This window comes from Triturus cristatus, chromosome 8 (assembly GCF_964204655.1).
Source record: "Triturus cristatus chromosome 8, aTriCri1.1, whole genome shotgun sequence".
In the NCBI taxonomy this organism is placed as follows: Eukaryota; Metazoa; Chordata; class Amphibia; order Caudata; family Salamandridae; genus Triturus; species Triturus cristatus.
In genome coordinates this window covers 1,224,805,640-1,224,825,531 of record NC_140591.1, presented here as the reverse complement: position 1 = coordinate 1,224,825,531, position 19,892 = coordinate 1,224,805,640, and the positions used below count along the sequence as shown (strand labels likewise).

The window sequence follows — 19,892 nt, the reverse complement described above, 5'->3', positions numbered from 1 at the left end:
GAGTAGTCATAATTTGGTTATATACATGGGATTCTGTAGTCCCTGTATATTTACCTTGCTCTACTTTCTTTATAATCAATGACACTATTAGAAAGAAAAGACGTCAGAACTTGACTATTATAAGTTTTTACAGCTGGGTTCTGACATCACAATGCCTGCTGCCAGAGCAGCACCCGGATTGAAAGGCAGTCAGGTCAGGGAGCATAATTGAAGCAACTGTGTAAAGCAACCATACAGAATGTTGCTTTTCTTTCTTCTGCTCTATCTTTGAGCTTAGAATGACAAGCAGAGAGAACATGTTAATTTTTTGAACTCCTTAGCTAGAGAAAAGCTAGAATCTTTTTGCATCTTTCTACATATTACAAACTAGTGAAGCTTTTTTTGTTGTAAATGAAATCAAACTTACTAGCATTGAACAGTTTGTAATGTTTGACTGCAACAAATAAATAACAGGGTTTTATGTGTTTCATTTTGCACTAGTGGTTTCATCCTTATTCTTTATGTTTGCAACCATGCTAGCTCTTTCAAGGTTTTACGTGGTTTGTGGGAAAGGTGATGGTGTGATCATGTATTATATGGATAAAGTCCCCCTGGCATTCATGATAAGGATATTTCACGTCACCTCGGAGTTCCATAGCCTTATAAAGGAACTCGACCTTCGGCCTTCTTCCTCTATAGGGTTATGGAAATCCTAAGTGACTTGCAATATCCTTATAATATATGAGAGGGGTACTTTATCCCTTATATTATCAAAACCTAGAGACATGCCAATTTTGTGTATAGCGGACATTACTATTACTACTGTTACTACTAAATATAATAAAAACAAATCAACAATAATGCTGCTGATGATGATAATAACAATTACTTATTTAATACAGAGTACATTGTGAATACTTTAGCTGACTGACGGTTGAATCAAAGCAGAGAAAGAGTGCTTGTAAATAACAGGCAGGTGAGCCACTTAGGGTGAGAGAGTCTGACTGCAAGCCAAGACCTCTGGGCAATCCCTTGCTCCACACAGCCCAAGGGAAGAATGCCCGCGGGTGGGGGGTAGTGAAATAAAAGAAATATGTGAATTGGATGTATAATATTATCAATAAAACTAAATTCACTGAAAAAAACTGTTCACTGTAAGTCATGGTTGAAGTACCTCATTACTATTAACATTTGTCTGTAAAAACCTGAGATATTCATGAAAATAAACATAACTAGAATGTTGTTAAGGCTCCAAAGCTAAAGTTACTAAAACTCTCTGACATTTACTAGTTATGGTATGCAATACAAACTGTAACATGTTGCCCTGTCCAGCATATAAATATTAGCCCCCATTTATGGCATTTTGACATAGGGTAGCACAGCAAGGCACCTTGCTGTGCTGCCTTATGCTAAAGTGAAAGGCCCGGAATGCACTGTATTTAAGCAATACGGTGCCTTCCTGTCTGTTCTGCCTGCGCAGGTACTGTTTCGGCAGCCAAGCACCAATGTAGGTTCCCTTGTGCCTCCATTGCGAGCAGGATTGTTTTTGTGCAAGAAGGGGCAGCTTCTAGCACAAAACAATTCAGATGCGTTTTTCTCTTTTTCTGTGTGCTGCAGAATGCAGCAGCCATGGAAAGATCAAAAAATGAAGAGAAATAGACAAATTTCTCCTTGTTGCATCTCACCTCTGGAGGTGTATGGATTTTGCACTTCCCCAGATTTACATCACTCTGAAAATCTGAGGCAGCGTCAAATTCCATGGGTGTTGCATGGGAAAACCCACCGCAATAACCATGGAATGCCTCCCAGGTGCAGAGTAAGGCAACGCAGCGATGTGCGCTGCGTCAACTTACTCATGATTTACGAGGCCACTCAAAGTCACACAGAGTGGCTTTGCGTGGCTTCATAAATCTTTATGAGATCCCTGCATCATGCATGTACCACTTTACGTGGTGCAAAAGTGAAGCAGTGCTCTCATAAATAAGCACTTTTGTGCTTTTCTGAGATATTTACAAATGGCCAATTTCTGTTTCATAATGTCTGCATGGGCGCCAGGCAAACGCAGAACTTTGAACAATCAATCTGTTCTTTCTCAATTATTGCATTCCAAATTAACATACCCATGTAGCATGTCTGCCTCCATAGTACTTAGACTGCTTTACATCCGAAAGCTTAGCCCTTTCTCCCGCTGCTTTGGAAGGTTCTATTTCTATAGCTTTGTACCATTTGTTTAGAAACTAGAATTGCTTACCAACATATATTTTGCACTGTTCCTTAATTTAAGTGCAATTAGTATTTAAGACTTATCTGGAGACTATTTTGTTGATCTAGTACTCTGACCAGCTCTTTTGTCTGATCACCTGTACAATAATTGGGGTTGAATTCATGAAGAGGCAAATATCTCAGCATCAAGATTTAAGAACTACATTGCCGTCACACCTGACTCTCATGAATAGTTCTTGTGAAATAGAAGTTTGCCTTGGAGACAGACTATTTGATATCCTTTTCAAAGAAATGTGGACGCAAGCCTCCTGGGACCAGTTTCAGCGTATCACCCCTCATCAGCCAGGCTAGCTTGAATCCAATGACACAGTGAGCTCAGGATTGGGGGGTGAATGTTTGACAATGTCGAGCTTTCCGTCCATCATCTTTTTGTGTTGTTATAGTCACCCTAAAGGGGAAGGGTATGTCCAGACGTGGGTCTTGTGCTCTCTATGCCACTGGATTCAAGATAGCCTTGCTTATATGAGAGGTGATACCCTGAAACGGGTCTCAGGATGCTTGTTTTCTGGTCCAGGAAGGACCTGGCCTAGCAGCCCCGGCTGAACTTTTCCCATGGAGAGAAGGTACAAGACTGATTTACTTATGGCTGGGTCCAAACCGGGGTAGCATGGTGAGCAAGAAAACAATAGATTTAGGTCAGGTCTGTGACTGGGGTGCAATGTTCGGCATTCCGTTAATCATCATTTGTGTTGCTATAGTTGCCATAAGTGGGAAGGGTATGCCCAGAGTAGGTCCTTTGCTTACTATGCCACTGGATTCAAACTGGCTTGGGTGATGAGGGGTGATACCCCGAAACCGGTCCCAGCATCCTTGTTTTCAGGTCCAGGGAGGACCTGGCCTAGCAGTTCGGGCTGCACTGTTCTCATGAGGAGCAGGGCCAAGCCTGATTAGCAAATGGCTGGTTACAAAGAAGGGAGGCATGGTGGGAAAAAAACAATGGTTTTAACCCAGATCTGTGAGGAGGGAAATGTTTGACAATGTTCAGCATTCTGTTCGTCACTTTTTTGTGTTGCTCTAGTTACCCTGGGAAGGGTATGCCCAGGCATGGGTCCCGTGCTTGCTATGCCACTGGAATCACGTTAACCTGGTTGACGAGGGGTGTAATCATAAAACTGGTTCCAGGATGCCTGTTTTCTGGTCTAGGGGGGTCCTGGTTTGGCAGGTCAGGCTGGACTGTTTCCATGGGTAGCAGGGTCAAGACTGATTTGCATATAGCTTGGTCAAACTGTTAAATGGTAGCGGCAGTTTCAGTCGATAACCTTTCAAGTATTGCCCGGCGGTAATCGCCTCTTATACCATTCGATAATTTACCAATGAAAGAGGCAGGCGCCGGAGACTGGAAGGCAGGAAACAAAGTTTTTATTCCGTCGGAGCAGAACACATCAGATCAGACAGCAAGGTATCGTCACGAGGTGCTCTAACTGCATCTCTGAGGCCTGGCCTCTTATACACAGGTTTATGACTTTATTGCAGGTTTATCACACATGGCACATTCTTGAGATTGTCTTGATACAAGAAAGAACTTCCTCGGAATCCCCACTTCGAGCTCGTTCCCACACATATCTTCAGTGGGAGTCCCCACCCCTCCCACAGTAGGAGATGGCTATCACACAGCAGGATATTCCGCCAATTCCCGGGGGTGTGTGTGACCGGTCGGGTCTCAGGGGTTGGGGGGCCTTGATCTACTGTAATCCCTTTGATGTGGGGCGTTTCGCTTACAGTAGGGACAATAAACTGCATCCGCAGGGCTAGGTGATGGCCTGGGATCGGTTCGGACAATGGGGCGCAGAGGAAGGGGGTTATCAAAGGGATGCATGACCATGTATGGGATGTCGGTCAGGCGTGGGATGTGGTTCCATGGCAGGGTCGCGCAGAAGGAGAGGGTTTATGGCCCGTGTATGAGAGAGTGGGGGTGGCCGGCGCGCGGGGGATGCTTGCAGTGCCAGGGGGACGCGCTGGCAATCGGCAATGAGCAAGGAGAGACCAGGGTGCCTAAAATGGCTGCCATGCGCTTTCCTGTGTGTCGCGCTGGGGAGAGACAAGATGGCGCAGATAATGTTCAGTTTGCAAGCTAAATTTCCACAGTCCTCCCTTTTAACATATCTCGCCAGCTTGTCTAGTTCGGATCTATCCCCATAATACTACGAACTTCCACCTCATACAGAGCTTTCATTCGTTCCGCTTCAAAGTTCAAAGTCTTAGGGCAGATGCAGTTCATAAAAAGCGAACATAAAGGTGGCAGACACTGAATCCCCAAGCAACATCCACATAGTATCACAATCGGTATTAGGATAAATGAAAACAGCCTCCATCCCCAACTTTTAATAGTGTCCCAAAACCAACTCCCAAGGGACCATCCTTCTTGCTCCTGATGAACCTCTGCGGAAAGTCTGTGGAGGTGTTCAATTGCTTTGTAGACTGAGGGTGAGTTATCCGGTACGTAGGTACAACAGCTGGACCCAATGATGCGGCATGCTCCTCCACGATCAGCCAGAACCACATCTAGAACGAGGCGGTTCTGAAGAGCCACCAGGCGGACGGCCTGAAGCTCGGCGGTATTGTTGGCGAGGATGCCAGCCGTAATGTTCATCGCCGTCTCGACTGCCTGAGTTAAGTGGCGGATGGCACGGCTGTTTGCCATTGGACCCCAGAATGGAACAAGTCCCTTTACTGCATCCAGGAACTGTGCCCCGGTGGAGTCGGCTTGTACAAGGTCTTTGGCACGTTTCTGTCGGTGATGGTTTGCTGGAGCCACATATGTCGGAGGAAGGACAAAAGCGATGTAGCAGGTGCCTCCCCAACCTTTCGGGAGCCAGGTGTAGGCCTTAGTACCACAGATGAAGTACATATTCGGGGAGGCAACAAAGGAGGGTGGATCAACTGAGTCCAATGTTCGGGTGATGAGGCAGGAGCTGTGGCCCACCAGCTGCGCCCCCAGGCCTTCGAGGCACACAAATCCAGTGATGTTGATGACGGATAGGGCCACTGTCAGGGTGGCGGCCGTTCGTTTCCGGAGGTAAGAGAAGGTGGGTTTGGCTGGGTTGTTGAACACTTGCATTTCAACTCGTTCTTTGGCAGGGATGTTCATGTGAAAGGAAGTGTTTGATCTCAGAGGGCAGAAGGGGGCAGAAGTTTTTCCAGTTTTGTTCAGCCAGAACCCATGGTAGAAGTGCGACACAGTTTTGCCGGAAGTGGCATTGTCCCTGTAGCTTTCCTGCAGGAGGATTAGCCAGGCGAGGCAGGAACCATGGACAGAAAAAGGTGAAGGGATGAAAGGGATAGAGTGTCCAGTGGCATGTGGTAGCAATCCACAGATCCAGCAATTAGTGGCGTTGGCGGCAAGATTGTGTTGGTGGAGCAACTGCACAAAAGAGTTATTCCAGAACTCCTTACGCCTTTCTCGGAGTTGGGGTGAAAGTGAGATCAGATGGTGTTCTTTCATGGTGGTAGGTTGAACGGTGGTCAGCAATGTCTTATGAGCGGGTGTGCTCTCCTCCATGATCCAGAAGGTGACCATGAGGAGAAGGCAAAAGAGAAGGGTAATGAAAAGTGCAATAGTCTTTGAGCTGTGCATTCTGTCAGTCTTTGGGTTTTTGTAGTGGATCTTCGGACGTCCGGTTGCTTCCATCATCTTCATGTCGGGCGCTTCCATCACCTTCAAGAGACTCGGTAGCGGGCAGAACCACAGACTTTGTTTAGTTTCTCTCCTGGTGGCCTTTGAGGTGACTAGGCTACCGCTCTGAGATTTCCACTTAGTTTGTGGTCTGCTTAGCCGAAGTTCTCTCCTTTCGTCGCAAGTTATACCCTTCCTTGGATGGCACGGTGGGATCGGGATATTTCACCAGCTCAAGTGTCTCCGTATCTGGGCAGCGGCTCAGGGATGGTCGGTCTTTGTCCAGAAGTTCTTCTTGGGCGGTGATGTTGTCCGTGGTCGTCAGGGTCGGTGATACCTTCTTGCAGTGGTGTGCATGCAGCCAATTGCGTTTCCCCTCCACTCGAAGAGCTGTTCGGGTGGTGATCAGGACTTGCAGGGGGCCCGTCCACCGGGGCTCCAGACTCTTGGTGCGCTGGAAGTTACGCACTAAGACAAAGTCGCCGGGTTGGATGTCGTGCCCGGGGCCCCTGGAAACATCGGGAATGGCTTGCAGCACCTGCTGATGGATAACAGACAACGTTTTAGTTAGGTTATACAAATAGTCAGACATGAGGACGTCCGGGACGTCGTGGATGGATGTTGGCTTTGGTGCAGTCCAAAGGTTCATGGGCCGCCCGAAAACGACCTCGTAGGGGGTTAAGTGGTGTTTAGTGGGGGTGGAACGCATTGATAGCAATGCTAGCGGGAGAGCGTCTGGCCATTTCAGTCCTGTGGTGGCAACTATTTTTGCTATCTTAAGCTTCAATGTGGCATTATGTCGCTCAACCAAGCCTGCAGATTGGGGATGGAAGACCGCATGGAATTTCTGTTTTACACCCAGCCCCTTTAAGATGAGTTGGATAACCCCGGCTACAAAGTGGGGGCCGTTATCGCTCCACAAAATTCGACAAAGGCCGTATCGGGGGAAGAATTCTTTCAGTAGTACTTTTGCGGTAGTCATAGCGGTGTTGTCGTGGGTTGGGTAGGCTTCCACCCACTTGCTGAAGGCACACACAACGACAAGTACGTACTTAAAACCTTGGCACCTTTCTAACTGGACATAGTCCATTTGTAGGACTTCAAAGGGGTGATTGGGAACCCCAAACCCTCCCCGGGGTACAGCAGTTCCTTTCCCAGGGTTGTGTTGGAGGCATACCAGGCATTGTTGGACCAGACGTTTGGCTGAGTTTGGGATTTTGTCGTTGTGCCAGACTTTGGAGATGAGTTCGATCATGGGGGCAGACCCTATGTGTGCGGGGGAGTGTGCCATGGTCAGCATGGGGATCAAGTATGAGTCGGGTAGCAACCATTTGTTCGAGTCTTTAGTTCGCCAGCAACCGTCATCGTCCTTCAATCCCACCCGGGCACATTCAGTTAATTCGTGTGGTGTGCTGGCTAGTTGGATAGCCCTAATCGTTTCCCTAGCATCCTTCCATTTCTCAGTTTGTGACCTGGTCACGTACATATGGGTTGTGGACCTATTCTCGGCTGTGGTTCGGGCAGTAATGTCAGCTAGTGCATTTCCCTGTCCTATAATGTCTGTCACCTTCTTGTGTGCCTGGCATTTGATCACAGCCAGTCGTGTGGGGAGGAGGACTGCTTCGGTCAGGGCAGAGACTAGATCTCCATGCAGGATGGGTGTGCCATCGGAAGTCAAGAATCCCCTCTCTTTCCATAAGAGCCCAAAGTGGTGAACTACCCCGAAGGCGTACTGACTGTCTGTGTAAATGTTTGCGGTTGTCCCTGCTGCCAGGATGCATGCTCGTATGAGAGCAATTAGTTCCGCCGCCTGTGCGGATCGCTGTGTGATGCGGGCTGTCTCAACAACTGTTCGGGCTGTGGTGACTGCATAGGCAGCTGAGGTGGTGCCATCGGGGAGCTTGATACATGAGCCATCCACCCACAGTTCTCCGTCAGGGTCCGGGAAGGCAGTATCCCGGAGGTCAACCCTACTCTTGGTCTGTTCGTCGGTGAGGGTCACGCAGTCATGTATAGGGGACGCATTGGGGTCAACGTCAGGGAGAGGTAGTAGAGTAGCTGGATTCAGAGTGGTGCATCGTTTCAATGTGATGTGGGGTGCAAGCAGAGTTAGTTCGTAACCAGTCAGTCGTGCGCTAGTCAGGTGTTGAGTCTTGGTTTGGTTCAGGAGGGTGTCAACCGCATGGGGTACCAATACTGTGAGGGGGTTCGAGAGTACAATCCCCTCACTTTGCCGGATAGAGACAGCAGCGGCGGCTACTGCTCGAAGGCAGGCGGGCAAAGCTCTGGCTACAGGGTCAAGAGTGGCAGAGAAGTAGGCACAAGGGCGTTGTTTAGGGCCTATGGACTGGGTTAGGACAGACAACACACATCCCTCCCTTTCGTGGGTGTAGAGGGAGAAAGGTTTAGTGTAGTCTGGGGTTCCTAGGACTGGGGCCGAGCAGAGGGCGTCTCGTAATTCTTTGAAGGAGGATTGGCATTCGGGTGTCCAGGGGAGGGGGAAGGGGACATCTTTAGCCAGCAGGGAAAGCAGAGGTTTTACAATAAGACTGAAGTTTGGCAACCATTGTCGACAAAAGGAGGTGAGGCCTACTAGAGACCGCACTTGCTTCTGAGTTTTGGGAACAGGGGTTTCTAGGATGGTCTGAATTCGGTCAGGGGTAAGTTTCCTCCCGTCTTTGGATAGTAGGTGGCCTAGATATGCCACTTGGGGTTGGCAGAATTGCAACTTCTTCCTGGAGACCTTGTGACCGTTTTCCGCGAGGAAGTGGAGGAGGTGAATGGTGGCTGTGACGGCAAGTGGAGTGGTGTCGGCCGCCAAAAGAATGTCATCGACGTACTGTATTAACACCACTCCATCGGGTAGTTGGACTGCATCTAGTTGTCTCTTGAGGGCTTGGCTATAAATGCTGGGACTCTCAGTGTAGCCTTGGGGTGCCCTACAGAATCTGTACGAACGGGCTTTTAAAGTGAAGCCGAACAGGTAGCGGCTGTCTGGGTGGATGGGGATGGAAAAGAATGCGTTCTTGAGATCAATAACGGTAAAAGTGGTGGCAGTGGACGGAATCAGGGTGAGGATGGTGGTTATGTCTGAGACCACGGGGTACTGAGGTATGACTACTTTGTTAACTTCTCGTAAGTCAACAATAAAGCGGTATGCTTTCTCATCTCCCTCGCCTTGCTTTTTTACAATGGGTAGGATAGGGCTGTTGCAAACATTACTGACTACTTCTTCTACCACTCCTGCATCGACTAGGGACTCGATGATTTCCACCAATGCCTTCTCGCCTTCGGGTGATATCCGATACTGTGGAAGCTTTGGGAGCACTGCGTCCGGTCGGACGGTTATGTGTACTGGGTCGATCACCATGCGCCCTACATCTGAGTCGGTTTTAGCCCATAGATGTGAAGGTAACGTGTCGAGTAGGGACAGGTTAGCATCGGTTATAGAGAGCATACGTCGTGTGTGACAAGGTCTGAACAGATCTGGGTTATCGTGCAGGATGACTCGAACATTACGGTCTATTGGTTCGACCATTACTAAATGTACCCAGGTCATCCACCCCTTACGCGGTCCGTTCTGCTGTGCCTGCAAAGGTTTTGCTTTGCCCTCTCCGACTACTATTCGTCAGACGGTTGCTGCCGCTAAATGTCCCAGTACCAGGGTTAATGTGCCGAACGCACTTCGGATATTTAGCCTAAATGCCAGGTCACTGGTATCACATTATCAAAATGTTTTTGATCTTCTACATGATGAGTCCCCAGACATCCTCGTTATCACTGAAACTTGGCTGCGGGAGGACGATGCAGCAGTAATCAATCTTGCTTTCCCACCGGAATACTCTACCTTTACCCTCAATCGTCCCACTAGAGGGGGGGGTATCGCACTCGCAGTGAAATCCAACTTTTCCTGCATTTGGAATGCCGTGCACATCGCTGGGTGCGAGAGTGCATCCTTTAAGATTGGGATTAATCCCCAGTATTCGATTTCGGGGTTGGTGGTCTACCGCCCCCCAGGTAATGACGTCGCATTTAGAGAGGCTTTTCCTGATGCCGTCAGTGCTCTGGCAATAGGGTGCGCCAACTTCTCTATACTGGGAGATCTGAATCTTCATTTTGATAACCAGAAGTCCCCGGCTGTAAGTAATTTTCTTGCGGACCTTGAGGCCCTTCAACTGTTCCAAAGAGTCTCTCATCCAACTCACTCTGGAGGGCATGTATTAGATCCCTTTTTTACAAATCTAACGGAAGCTTCAATCCGCTCCGTATCGCCCCTCGGATGGACAGATCATTTTCTAGTGGATATTCAGGTGCCTCTACCTGATATTACTCCAACTTCTTTAGCTCGATCTATCCCTAGAAGACATTGGGGCAAGCTTAGGTTAGAGGATCTCCATCTTGCCCTAACTGCTGATCCGCTCGAACTCTCGAGTGATGCTGAATTGGGCTATGATCAGTTCTGTACTTGGATTACCAGGGGGCTGGACCTCTTGATTCCCATTCGGACTAGTAAGATCAGTACTAAAAAGTCTAACCCCTGGTATGACAGTGCTTTACGTGCACTGAAAGGGAACTGCAGGCGTGCCGAGAGAGAATGGCGGAGATCCTACGACACGGCGAAGAAAGCGCTATACTTGGCCTCTATTAAAATCTACCACCGTGCCATTTGTAGGGCTCGCGCGTCGTTCTACTCTCTGGAAATTCGTAATAGCCTTAATCCATCTAAGACTATTTTCAAAGCTCTTAAGGAGCTGTTGTCTAAGCGCTCCATCTCCACAGTCACGGCCTCTATTTCGCACTGTGAAGCCCTAGCTTCTTTTTTTCTGGAAAAAGTCCAGAACATCTATCGTGCCTTTCCAAGCTCAGGGCCCCGCTCAGCAGACCGCGGTGACTGTCCCTGCCTGCTCCACGCAGGCATCTATTCCGCAACTTTCATCCGAGGCTTTTGATACTTTGGCTCAGAAGGTCAAATCTGGCTCGCCTATGGATCCGGTATGTCCTGCCCTGTTTAGGAACCAGTCTTTTGTGGGGTCTCCTACGGTCTGTTCCTTGATTAATACCTCTTTGGCTACGGGCATGGTACCACCCAAATGGAAGTGTGCTGTGGTTACTCCTATTTTGAAGAAGCCTAACTTGGACCCTTTGGGACCGGAGAACTACCGGCCCATTTCCTTGCTTCCATGGCCGGCCAAGCTGATGGAAGCCCATGTCAATCAGGTACTTACTGACCATCTTACTCAAGCTAACATTCTGCACGAGACCCAACATGGGTTCCGAGCTGGGCATAGCACGGAGACCGCCCTTCTCGCCATGGTTGAACACCTCCGGTCAGTGCTAGATCAGGGACAGACGGCGGCGCTAGTACTATTAGATCTGAGCGCCGCGATCGACACGGTCTCGCACCGTATCCTTCTGCACCGCCTGGAAGAGATTGGCGTTACGGGGCCTGCCCTTCAGTGGTTCCGCTCCTTTCTCGTGGACCGGTCCTTCTGCGTCGCCATACCCCCCCATCAGTCCAAATTTCATCCTCTGGACTTGGGAGTACCGCAAGGTTCCTCACTGAGTCCCACTTTATTCAATCTTTATGTGAGACCGCTGGCTGATGTCGTCAAGCAATGGGGCATGTTTATGGTCTCATATGCTGACGACACTCAGCTAGCGGTTACCATCAGTGGGGATACCGATGTGGATGCCCCCAAGTTCCAGAACGGGCTAAGTTCAGTGGCTAGTTGGATGACAGATAACAGTCTGCAGCTGAACGCTAAGAAGACCGAGGTTATGATCGTCGGGAAAGGTAGGGACCTCTGGGGCGACAGATGGTGGCCGCCGGAACTTGGTGTAGCTCCAACTCCAGTTATGGAGTTGCGTAACTTGGGAGTTTGGCTGGATTCTAATCTCAGTTTTGTGGGGCACACCAAGAAGACCGCGGCGTGTTGCTTTGGTGTCCTTCGGGGCTTAAGGCCTGTCCTTAAGTTCTTCGATCCCTCTACCAGGCAGATGGTAGTGCAGGCTACTGTTCTTTCTCGCCTGGACTATGCCAGCTCACTCCTGCTAGGGAGCAATCAGGCAGAAATTGTGCGGCTTCAACGCGTGCAAAATGCCGCGGCCAGAGCAATTGTCGGTTTGCCTAGGTTCTGCTCGGCCTCCAGCACTCTCCGAGCACTACATTGGCTACCTATTAAGTCGCGTATTCATTTTAAAGTTTTATGTTTGGTTTTTAAAATCTTGAAAGGTTCTGCTCCCCTGATTCTCTCCAATCTCATTTCCGGCTATGTTCCAACTCGTGTATTAAGATCTTCGGAGCAGGCACTTGCTGTAGTCCCGAGGTTCAGGCTTTGCCGAGCTGGTGGGTGCTCTTTCCGGGTGAAGGCTGCAGCCCTTTGGAATACGCTCCCATTTCAGCTCCGTACAATTAATGACCTTCTGCTTTTCCGGAAATCCTTAAAAACTTTCCTGTTTTAAATCTGCTGCTTTCCTGTGGACTTATGTTAGATGTGTTGTACCTTGTCGCGCGCCGGGACGCCCCTTAGCTGGGGCAGCTGTGCGCGTAATAAATGTTACTAACATAACATAACATAACTCCGTCTGGGGAGCATCTGATGGTAGCTCGAAAATGTTTTAGCAAATCAAGTCCCATAATAGCATCGGGGGTGTTGGAGGAGAGCAGAAAGGTCGTGTCAGTGGCGTTATCTTCTAAGTCAAAGGAGATTGGTGCTGATAAGGGGTTAGTGGAGGGCGTTCCATCGAAGCCTATTGAGGTTACGTGTGAGCCAGACAAGGGTGCCCTAGGAATCAGTCGTTTAGATAATGCACTACGTGTCGCCCCAGTATCTACCAGGAATGGAGACTTGGTGCCCAAGACCTTAGCAGTGACGTAAGGACCTTGCTGGTCAACACGGAGTTCGACTGGATCCCTCCCTTGCCCCTGGCGGTCCTATGCGAAGTCATGGGTGCTTTCGTAGTCGGACTGCTGACACTGGTTTTGTCGGGGGCGATCAAAGGTGTTTGGTCTGCCTGGCCTGTCGTTGATGGCGTCGTTCGTGTACCCTCGTCCCTGTCCTCTATTTCTGGGGTAATATGCTGTATCTCTGGGGTCCCTATTTTTGTTCAATTCCAGAAGGACCGGGCACTGGGATTTCCATCCGAACCCTCTACAGAACGCACATTGGTTCCCATCTAAGTCTCTCCGTCCGTTGTAGGGTGCAGGTGTATGGTCTCTAGGGGGTAGCTTTCTAGGGGCGGTTGGTTGGTAATTCCCTTTCGGGGGTTCCCTTCCTATGGTCACCCCTTGCAACTGTGCTATCATTACCCTCTCCTTCAGTTCCTTTTTCTTCCTCTCTGACGCCCTATCGTTCTCATTCTTTTGGTTTTCGTAGTATTGGGCCATCTGGAGGATTGCTGCGGGTTTGGAGGCTGCCCAACTACTCTCGCTGGTCTGTAGCTTCTGGGAGACTTCTTGTGACAGACCCTTCACATAATTCTGGACAAAGAGGTGATGTCCGGTTGCAGTGGTCATGTCCTGGCCACTATAATCGGAAAACACAGTCTCGAATCGAGAGAAGTATTCAGACACATCCTCCTGGGGTTTCTGGCGACAAGCCGTCACTATCGACCAGTCTACCTTTCTTTCTGGGATTAGAGTCTTCAACTTCTGTACAATCTTGTCTGGGAGCTCCAATATGGCTTTCGGGGGTTTCTGTCCCGGTTCTCGCTGTTTATCTATGGTATCGAGTTGTACCCAGGTATATCTGAACGGCTCAGCGTGGTCAACTTTCCGGATTTGCTTCCACACATCAGCCGGCAGACATAACCCGAAGAACAAGTCGATATCTGCTAAGGTCATTATTGTTGAACCTAAGGCTGTACCTAGTTCGGTGTAGAAGGCAGTCGGGTTCTTTCTTAAGTCGGGTAGGGTTTTTCTAAAGGTCAAAATGTCTTGTCGGTCCCATGGCTGGTAGACCCAATTATATACAACCCTTCCCTTCGCATCTTGGTGGTTGATGTCGTCATGTGTTCCCTGACCTCGTGGGGGGACCCAGTAGGGGGCGGCCTCTTTGATGGGCATCATGGTATCAGTCCTTCCTTCCTGGGGCTTAGTCGCTATGGGGGTTTCTGCTTTGGTTGTCTGTCTGTGTTCTTTAAGGTGTCGATAGACCTCGAGTGTACGAGTGAAGAGGTTTGTCACATCGCCCTCTCCTTCTTCCCCAATGTCTACCTTCCTATATAGGGCCGCTAAGCCTTCGGGACCTTTATCGTGGTACCTATCCTCATATGTATTCAGGGCGTGATAACAAAGTCGTACGACAAAGTGTCGTCTGCGGCTGTCGGCATACACGTCTGTTATATACTCCTCACTTTCCTTACGCTCCACCAGTGTCCTTACTATCTTGTCGATTCCTGCTCGTTCATGCTTTGTTAGTCGATTCATTCTGGTGGAATCTTTCTTTCTCATCTCAGGGTCATCCAACGTTATTGCCGACGTTGTGTTCAGTACAAGAGGCTCGGCCGGCGCGGAGGCCGTGAGGACCGAGGCCCCTGTACTGCTTTCGCTCGTGTTTGGGGGTTGTGGGTGTTGCACTACCGATTGGGAGGGTGCGTATGGAGGGGGCATGTAAATGATCGGGGGACCTAATAGTAATTCATCATTCGTTCGTTGCTTAGAGGACAACTCAGGGTAGAGCATAGAGGGGGTCCTAACAGCGTACTGGCCTGATGTTTCGGGCTCCTGTCTTAGTTTAGTTTCCCTTCTCTCCTTTATTTCTTCTTCTAACTTTCTAGCGGCAAGGTGAGCTGCCTTTCGTAATTCTTTTTCTGCTTTTACTTCTTCCCTCTTTTTCCGTTGTGTTGCTTCTTTGCGCCACATGCCGATACTGTCAAGCATAGTAGGCGTCGTCTTATTGCTACGCAGGGCTATTTCTAGCATTTCTATCTTATGGTCGTCGAAGGATCCCATCAGTGGCCACTGACTCTCGGGGTCCTTCCTTGTATATTTATGCCATAGCTTGCTATAAGCTACGGCGACTAGTCCATATTTAGTGAACATGTCCTTATTAGGGGTGCCTTCCAGTGGAGCCGGATGGTCCACCTCTAATAAGCGGTCCGGGCAGAACCAACTACCAATCAGTGGGGAGAAGATAGGCATGACGGGTTTCAACGGGGACAAAAGTCAGCACTACCTATCTTTTCACTGCTAGCAAAGACTAGACAGAATATCTCTATTCCTCGTTATTTGTAAGCAGAGAATACCTCCAAAGAACCAATATCGAACAACTAGTGTTCGGACAATCAATCAATCAATGGGGAGATAAAGATAGGCACGACGGGTTTCAATGGGGACAAAAGTCTGCGTTACCTACCCTTCACTATTTGCAAAGACTAGACAGAATATTTCTATTCTACGTTATTTGCAAACAGAGAATATCTCAAAGAGCACTATTCTTCAATACAATCAATGTTCGGACAATCAATCAGTGGGGAGATAAAGATAGGCACGACGGGTTACAACGGGGACAAAAGTCTGCATTACCTACCCTTCACTATCTGCAAAGGGAGAGAGAGAGAGTATTTCTACTCCTCCCCGTTTGTAGACAGCGAATATCTCAAAGAGAACAATCAATGAGCAATAATAGTATTTCAGTCAATCAATCAATTATTTCGCAATTTGTCGTGTTTCACGACCTTACCCGGACCGCGTGCACAGTTTCTCGTCTTCCGCCTCCAGCGCCCGATCGTCCTCTACTCTCCGTATTTGCCGCGGCACTCCTGATGGTTCCCAGTCAGGACCGTAGATCACTCGAGAGAGGTCTGCTCGGAACCAGTGAAGTTCGGATGATCGGCTGCCAGACGAGGGTCTATCGGGCAGGAGCTCTCCCGATCGTTGCAGTCGTTCACTCTGTCGTCGGGACCTCTCCCACTGGATCCACGTGTCGCTGATGGGCCCCACGCTTGGGACGCCAATTGTTAAATGGTAGCGGCAGTTTCAGTCGATAACCTTTCAAGTATTGCCCGGCGGTAATCGCCTCTTATACCATTCGATAATTTACCAATGAAAGAGGCAGGCGCCGGAGACTGGAAGGCAGGAAACAAAGTTTTTATTCCGTCGGAGCAGAACACATCAGATCAGATAGCAAGGTATCGTCACGAGGTGCTCTAACTGCATCTCTGAGGCCTGGCCTCTTATACACAGGTTTATGACTTTATTGCAGGTTTATCACACATGGCACATTCTTGAGATTGTCTTGATACAAGAAAGAACTTCCTCGGAATCCCCACTTCAAGCTCGTTCCCACACATATCTTCAGTGGGAGTCCCCACCCCTCCCACAGTAGGAGATGGCTATCACACAGCAGGATATTCCGCCAATTCCCGGGGGTGTGTGTGACCGGTCGGGTCTCAGGGGGTGGGGGGCCTTGATCTACTGTAATCCCTTTGATGTGGGGCGTTTCGCTTACAGTAGGGACAATAAACTGCATCCGCAGGGCTAGGTGATGGCCTGGGATCGGTTCGGACAATGGGGCGCAGAGGAAGGGGGTTATCAAAGGGATGCATGACCATGTATGGGATGTCGGTCAGGCGTGGGATGCGGTTCCATGGCAGGGTCGCGCAGAAGGAGAGGGTTTATGGCCCGTGTATGAGAGAGCGGGGGTGGCTGGCACGCGGGGGATGCTTGCAGCGCCAGGGGGACGCGCTGGCGATCGGCAATGAGCAAGGAGAGACCAGGGTGCCTAAAATGGCTGCCGTGCGCTTTCCTGTGTGTCGCGCTGGGGAGAGACAAGATGGCGCAGATAATGTTCAGTTTGCAAGCTAAATTTCCACAAAACGTGGGAGGCATAGTGAGCAAAGAAATGATGGATGTAGACCAGACCTGTGAATGTTTGACAATGTTCTGTATTCCAGCCATCATCTTTTTGTGTTACTATATTTACCCTAAGTGTGAAGGGTATGCCCATACGTGGGTCCCCTGTTTCCTATGCCACTGGATTTAAGCTAGCCTGACTAATGAGGGGTGAAACCAAGAAACCAGTCCCAGGATGCTTCTTTTCAAGTCCAGTGAGGACCTGGCCTGGCCGTTTGGGCTGGAATATTCCCATGGGGAGCAGGATCAAAACTGATTTGCATATGGCTGGGTCCAAATTGGGGTGGCATGGTGACCAATATATCTAACCCAGATCTGTGATGGGGTGAATGTTTGACAATGTTCAGCATTCCTTCCATCATCTTTGTGTGCTGCTATTGTCACCCTCACTGGGAAGGGTATACCCCCACATGGGGGTTCTGTGCTTGCTATGCCACTGGATTCAAGCTCACCTGGCTGATGAGGGATGATACCTGTTTTCCGGTCCAGGGAGGACCTGGCCTGGCAGTTCGGTATGGACTGGTCCCATGAGAAGCATGGTCAAGACTGATTTGCATATGTCTAGGTCCAAACCGGGGTTGCATGGTAAGCAGAAAAATGATGGATTTAATGCAGATCTGTGACTAGGGGTGAATGTTGACAATGTTTAGCATTTCACCCCTCATCTTTTTGTGTTGGTATGGTAATGTTAAGTTTTACAACTAAATAGCTTGGGAATGAATATGTATTTGTGTGGAACCAAAGAACTGTAGAATAATATTGGTGTAGACCTAAAATTCCATGTAGGTTAATGACTGCCCTCCTCTCATCTGTGCTATTGACAGAGAAAAACACTATAAATTATCTAGTTATCTATGACTCTTTTACAGCATTACATTGCCATGTGTGTACACCAGAAAGTTCAATCTCAGTCATCTGCATAAATAAACAAAATATTCACAGCTGTGTGGAGGGCAAGCACTTTTTTGTGGAAGCACACAACTTCTATTTAATTAAAATATGCCCTCCTGGCTCCCAACATGTGGGGCAGAGCCAAAACCCCACTTTAGTGATGCCAAATAATTGTCTGGCGACAACTGTGCTGTCAAGCCAGACCATAAATCGGAGCTGATTCTGCAGGTGCTGTAAGTTAACTCTGCTGGTAAAAATGGCTGGGCAGATGACACACCTCCTTCAGATATGGTACAAAGAAAGGTATAAATGCAGTGTCTGATGATGTTTGTATTGTTAGTTAGGTACCCAAGAGGTGTTTATTTCTGGATGTGTAGTGGAGTGTATGCTTGTTTTGGCATGATTTACTTGTTGCCTTTTTGCCACCTGCGTGTGAGAATGTGAGTCAGATGTCTTTGCAGGTGACTGATGTTTTCTATTTGTTCATGTTGGTTAATCATCCACAGTTATTGGCAAAGATGCACAAAGAGGCAATCAGGAACTAGACTGGGTTTATTTAGACTGATTTATGATTTATAGTTTGGCAGATTCGGGACCTCCAACAAAACAGGCGAGTATCCATCTGATCAACTTGAAGTGGAGATCCTTAGATCAAAGTAAATAAGGCACGGGAGACGTTCATCAATTTCTGATAGGTCTCCCACGTCTGTCAAACTCTAAATCAAATTCAAAAGTCTTATTCAGTTTAACAAATCCTGTGTAACCAACATCTTTTTGCATGATTGCTTGATGTGATCCTTATGGTAAATGGTTCAGGGGCTCATTTAAAAGCTGTGTGCACCACCAGAATGTCACTTTTTGTAACATTATGGTGGCATACAGGGCTTAGGCATATCTACAAGGCCACGTAAAGCCACTCAGTGTGGCTTTTCATGACCTTGTAGATATGGAATGAGGCAATGCAGCACAAGTAGCTGCGTTGCCTCACACTACGATGGGCAGGCATGCAATGGGCGTTATGGTGGGTGTTCCCACATAACACCCATGACATTTGAGACATTCCAAGATTTACAATAAACTGTAAACCTGGGAAGGCGTAAAAAGCCTATGCCTCCCAAGTGGTGGCATTGGGGAGGCGCAACGAGGAGAAATAACATTATTTCTCCTTGTTTTTTCTTCTTTCTATGTGTGCTGCAAGCCCTCTCCATTGATTGTTTTTGTGCAGGAACGTGTTCTTTCTTGCACAAAAACAATCATTCCTGCAACACAGACACCCTGGTACTATGGTGCAAGGGGGCCTGCGTTGGTGCATGGCAGCCAATTGAGCATCAGCCCAGATAGAAAGGACAGAAATGCGCTGTATCTGACAGATATGGTGCTTTTCTGCCCTTTTCTTTTGCTGTAAGGCAGCAGGGAGACTTGCGGCACTGTCCTATGGAAAAATATTGCAAATGAAGCCCTAAGTGCATACTTTCTCTACCTCAAACACACAATTTAACTTTCTAGACATCTCGGAAGTGATTCTCTAACAGTTTTTGCTAGGTTAGTGTCACAAAAGTGACGTTAACCAGCACAATGATGTTTTCCCGATTCGCTTTCCAGTGCAAAACTGGTTTTGTGCTGGAAAGTATCCAAAATTAACTCAAAGCAGCACAAAACGTTGCCTTGCAATACTTTGCGTCAAGGGGGCATTACATGGGTGGTACATGTGTGTTCTCATGCAACAACCCATGCTTTTTGACGATAAACCCTATCTATTGTGGGGCATATTTACAAGCTTCTTGAGTCTCCGCTGCATAATTTTTCTTGACGCAGCGGCAGCACATTCCTTGCTCCATATTTACAAAGTGACACATTTAGACAGATGCATCACTTCTCGCATGGATGCGTCGGTTATTTCTTTCATCAGAAGCGGCTGTGTAATGTTAGGATTAATATATGCAAATTAAGCGTTTCTTTGTAAAATCCCCCATAAAAACGACGCAGTAGTATTTATGACTTTTTCCAAAAGTCACACATCGTTGGGAAGTGGGGTGCTGTGCTTGAGATGCGTAAAAATGTCTATGCCTCTAAAACCCAGGTGTAGGAATGATGCATTGACTGTTGCAGAGGAATTTGACTAGCTGAAGTGATTTGAAACAGTGTAATATGCAATCAAGTCATACCCCCTCATCAGGTAAGTACACACATAAGGTAGGTAACACTGTGAATCACATATTATACACCATTAATGACTTCTGTAACACATACATAGGCAAAGTGGTACACATA

At 48.2% G+C, this 19,892-nt stretch overlaps 1 protein-coding gene across 2 annotated transcripts in view; it reads right to left on the bottom strand.

Moving 5' to 3' along the window:
- The window catches only part of MYO16 (myosin XVI), a 2,357,781-nt gene that overhangs the window by 633,798 nt on the left and 1,704,091 nt on the right, over positions 1-19,892 (bottom strand). The gene's annotated exons all lie outside the window — the stretch shown is intronic.